This window comes from Notolepis coatsorum (assembly GCF_963971535.1).
Source record: "Notolepis coatsorum genome assembly, chromosome: 7".
Lineage (NCBI taxonomy): Eukaryota > Metazoa > Chordata > Actinopteri > Aulopiformes > Paralepididae > Notolepis > Notolepis coatsorum.
This window is the reverse complement of record NC_140171.1, coordinates 140,965,043-140,970,045: the sequence shown is the minus strand read 5'-3', so window position 1 is coordinate 140,970,045 and position 5,003 is coordinate 140,965,043.

Genomic DNA, 5,003 nt, shown 5'->3' with positions numbered 1-5,003 from the left:
TATTCTCTCATTGTGAAAAAAAACGGCGTTCCTCTGTTGAGTGTTTTTGCCATTTTTTGTAGGTGATGATGGGTTGTGTGTGTCATGTGACCTACAACTGGGTTGTACTGGCCACAGAAGCACATGTGTATGTTGGACCGGGGTTCTTAGAGCCCTCTCTATTCTGTGTTTTTCCTTAGTAAAAATCAGATAGCAGGTTAGCTCATGCGCTGTGTGGAACTGTGAAACGCTTCATAGAGCTGACTATGACTGTGTCATATTCTCTTTTTGTCGTTACATCGTATCATGGGTGTGGGGTCGTAAAGGGGTGAACTGGTAACCTTTCCTCTCCCCATTGTTCTGTCGGTCAGGGGTACACCCCCTGTCCTTCAAGGTTCCCGTCACGTGGCGGTTCGGCACGTTACGGGGGGGGGGGGGGGGGGAGGGAGTTCCTGGTCCCACGGCCTGGTATATTGGGCGTGTGCACCGCAGGAATTCCCCCGCCATAGAGTACGTCACCGTGCGCGTCTCTGTTGGTAGGACTTCCGTGTGCTGTTCAGGTCCATGTGATGGATCTGTTTTCAGGGGGGGTGGTCAGGGCTCCTCCTCACCAAGCGCCTATTCAGGCCTTCTGTGAGTTCGGACTCCTTCTTCCATGTGAGGAAGCCTCCATCAGAGTACAGAGCCTTCCTCCTCAGATTGTCAAAGTGAGTGGACCCTCTAGAAGGGTCCTTTTCTATTGTATGTATATTCGATTCAATTCGTTTATTGAGTGTGTATGGGTTCAGTGCCTCTTCCCCGGAGGCCCTAAAACCAGTTTTTTACATGGCTCAAGGTGCAATATATTCTTTTCAATCTGTACAGCTCGCGTGGGAAGTCTCTCTGGGGATCCCCGTCTCTTTCCTATGGGAGGGTGGTGGGATGTAAAAATGTGAACATTTTTTACCCCGGCTGTGTAGACTGGGATACATACTGTTGATGCTTCCTTCTTTCTATTCCAGAAGTGTTGGAGTTAGGGAGTGTCACACCCCTCTTGTCGTTCCCCTGGGCGCCTTGGGGATTCAATGACAGGTCTAATTAGCCTGTTCATTGATGGGGGTGTGTCCCGACGCACGTATAGTGCTAGCTCGCTGTGAACAGGCGATTGACTGGCACGCCTTGGTTGCTTGTGGTTGAAACAGCGTTTTTATAAAGCAACTGAGATGGGGGTTTTTCCTCTTCCGACGACCACATCCCATGACCTGGGTGGGTTGTCGACGGATTCTCGTTCATGTCTGGGGGATGATGACGGGATGGATCTGAACATATGTGGTGGGGTCTCACGCCCTTGGGGTGGGCCACCAGGCGCGGTTCGTCCGAACGTCTGGGTGGCGCCTTCTTTTCATGTTAAGATCAACACGCATATCTGCCCTTCTCCTGGAGTAGGCATGTCGGCGTGGTTAGGGCACGGGACTGGTTTTGGTCACGCTGGTCCAGATCAGTTGAACCCGTTGTCCGCCGGGGATGCAGATCTGCTGTTCTGGTACCCTGAGGGACTTGGGCTTTTTTCAGGGGGAAAAATGCCAGGTCGGTCTGGGTGTCACAGGGTTAAGCGCTATGGAGACCCTGGTTGGGTATGTTTTTACTCAGCACTGTCGTCATGGCTTACAGCCATGCCATTCTGTACGCGCTCGATCTCGTCGGATCTCGGCCGCTACACAGGTTGGTCCTGGTTAGTACTTGGTTGGGAGACCGCCGGGGAATACCAGGTACGGTGTGCTTAGGGGCTGGTTCTCCATTATTTTTCGCTCCTCTCTCACGCATGGCGAAGAGGGGCCTGTGGGGGTGGTTTTTTGACCTCCTCTGGTGACCCTGTGCTTCCCGTACCGCCAGGCCCGGTCCGAAGTGATGTTTGCGACCCGTAGGCCTGGGTTAACCCTTTTTGGAAACTGAAACACTTGTACTGCGGTATAGCCGGTGTATACCCGCAGGTGTGTTTTGGAGTTTTTTCTTGAGGGGTTATAGGAACAACCACCGCATTGGGTAACACCGAGGTGGTTGATTCCCTGGTGTGTTGGAGCAGTGTCAACTCCCGGGTTCACCGTTTGAGGGTGCCCCTGCACGTTCATGACGTCTGCCAATCGTGTCAGCCTTCTCTGCCTCGACCCCTCTGGGTGGGGGTTTTTAAATGGAGGCTTGGTCATGCAACACCGCCAGCTTACGCTCCTTCCGCCGGGGCGGCTGTGTTCAGCTGTCCCCTCTGGCGCCTGTCTCGTCCGCAGTCTCCAGGCTAGGGTTAACAGCCTGTTGCCTGGTTTTTCCCCGGTGCGCTGCCTGCTTCCGTTGGTTAACCTTTTTTGTGTGCTTACGGCCATGCTGACTGCCTGTTCTGCAGGGTCAGTGTGCCAGGTGGTGTACTATTGGGGGGACGGGGCCCGCTCGGCTTACGGCCATACCAACCTGAACACGCCCGATCTCGTCCGATCTCGGAAGCTAAGCAGGTTCTGGCCTGGTTAGTACTTGGATGGGATTCCGCCTGGGAATACCAGGTGCAGTAACTGAGGGGCCTTTGTCCGAATACGCTGGCGATGTGGGGGGCGGGGCACTACGTGCCCACCTGGTGGGGTCTTGATGCTGGCATCATGGACTTCTCCGGGCCCCCATTCTAGGGAGTCCAGTCCTTTTGGTGGGTCTGGGTCTTCCTTCGTGCTCCGCTGCTACGGCCTTGCCACGGGGTTGGGTTTGCCCTTGACCCCGTGATTCTGGGGGCAGTAACGAGGTTGTTCCTCCGTTCGTTCCCGGGTGGCATGCGGGTTGTGCGTGTGTGTAGTCGTGGGGTCAAGCCACGGTCTGCTCACCCTGTGCGTTGAGTTGCTTGAGTGCCTCTTCGCACGGTCGGGTCCGTCGCCCTCCCGTGAAGCCCCTAATAGGGGGGGTGCCCGCCATTAGGGTGGGTCGGGGGGGCTCGGCCCTCCCTGTTCTGATGGTTTGTGGGGGGCTGTCAGCGGGGTGTATTTGTCGGCCGTTGGCTCTCGCTCGGCCTCCCTTGTGCAGAGAGCGATGCCGAGCGAGAGCGATACGATACAGAACGTTAGGTTATGACTATAACCAAGTTCTGTTAGTATAGCGACGCTCGGCATCCGACGCCGCTGCAGCCTTTGACCTCGCCTTGTGGCGAAAGCTTGGGAAGGAGGAGAGTGGGTGGCCCCACCCCTGCTTATATGGGTAAGCTGATAGGGGTGTGGTCAGACAAATATTGGGATTAAAGGTACATTGTGGTCTTTATTCAGTGCGCGTGCACGTATGCGAGATAGTGCAGAGAGCGATGCCGAGCGTCGCTATACTAACAGAACTTGGTTATAGTCATAACCTAACGTTAATCTCCCATAGCAGATCACTCTGGTCCCAGTTTGTTTACATTTGAAAACATAAATGTATTATGATACCAACTTGACATCCCGCAGAGGGCAACGCCCCCTCAATATACTGAGAGTTGGCTGTGCTCAGAGAGGGTGCACTAAGCCACGCCCCATCAATATACTGAGAGTTGGCTGTGCTCAGAGAGGGTGCACTAAGCCACGCCCCCTCAATATACTGAGAGTTGGCTGTGCTCAGAGAGGGTGCACTAAGCCACGCCCCCTCAATATACGGAGAGTTGGCTGTGCTCAGAGAGGGTGCACTAAGCCACGCCCCCTCAATATACTGAGAGTTGGCTGTGCTCAGAGAGGGTGCACTAAGCCACGCCCCCTCAATATACTGAGGGCGGGATCCACAAAGAATGGATTGCACGGTGCTAATTGCACCCTTACTTACAATTCATTATGAATAAAAAATAGGGGACCCTGATGTAAACAAGACGAAAGACTTTCTCTGGTCTGCATCCCCTTAACAATTGTGTGTATTGAGCCGTACTGTATTGTACCCAATCTGCAATCTGTTAATAAACTTTTCAATCACCGCGCAGGAGAGACAAAAACAAAACAAAATGACCCATAATGACAATAAACTGACACAAGTTTGCTGTAAATCATCTTGGATTTCATGTGTCTTCAGAAAAACGTGTCTTATGTTATAATCAGAGCTACAATCTGTATCTAGTCTGGTGGTTCCCATGTACTTCCTCCACTAATTTAATTGACGTTCATCATGACTATAGCTATATGACTAAGCATTAGATGAATGGGATCCGCGTGGAATCTTGACTTTTTTATGGAAAAGAGGAACATTATACCATCACTTGGGCACCGCGAAAGGGCGACTGGATGCGGGAGGGAGAGCATGAGTGCGCGACAGGGAAGAATATTCTTGTGTTACATTTATAGAACGCCTGGTTCTTATACTGTTACATTTCTAAATACCATAGGTCATTTTTACTCAATGATATGTGAAAAGAATTTCCCTTATTATGGGCTTCTTTGGCTTGAGTGATGATGATGATGGAGATCATGTCCATCGCTGCTGTCTTGATGGTGGAAATATCACCTGCAAGCAATATGACCCTGAGCATCTCGATTGTTTCAATACCGAAAACACCCTTTCACTATTGCACCTCAATATTAGAAGCCTCTGTAAACACCATACTGACCTTGTATCATTACTTTCTATTTCTGGCTGTAAATTTGATATAATTGGTTGCAGTGAAACTTGGCTAAATGACAGGTCGTTCACTGATATTCTCAATCTTGATGGCTATAATTTCTTCCATAAAAACAGAATTGGGAAAATAGGTGGAGGAGTGTGTCTTTACGTGAATACCAGTCTACAAGTAAATGTTTGTGACATGGTTGACTTTGATGACGGCTCTGATTCTCTCTTCATTGATATAAATGTAAAAAATTTAAAAAACTACACCGTCGGAGTAATATATCGCCCCCCAGACACAAACTTGGATGTCTTTAGGAACAAGTTAGAGGAAACCCTTCATTCATTAAACATAAAAAACAACATGTGAGGATTCGCCTGTTCCCTGAACCTTTCCCTGTCTACTCTCCCTCACCAGCCCCCACCCTTGCGATGATTTACTCTCCTCTACTCTTCACCAGCCC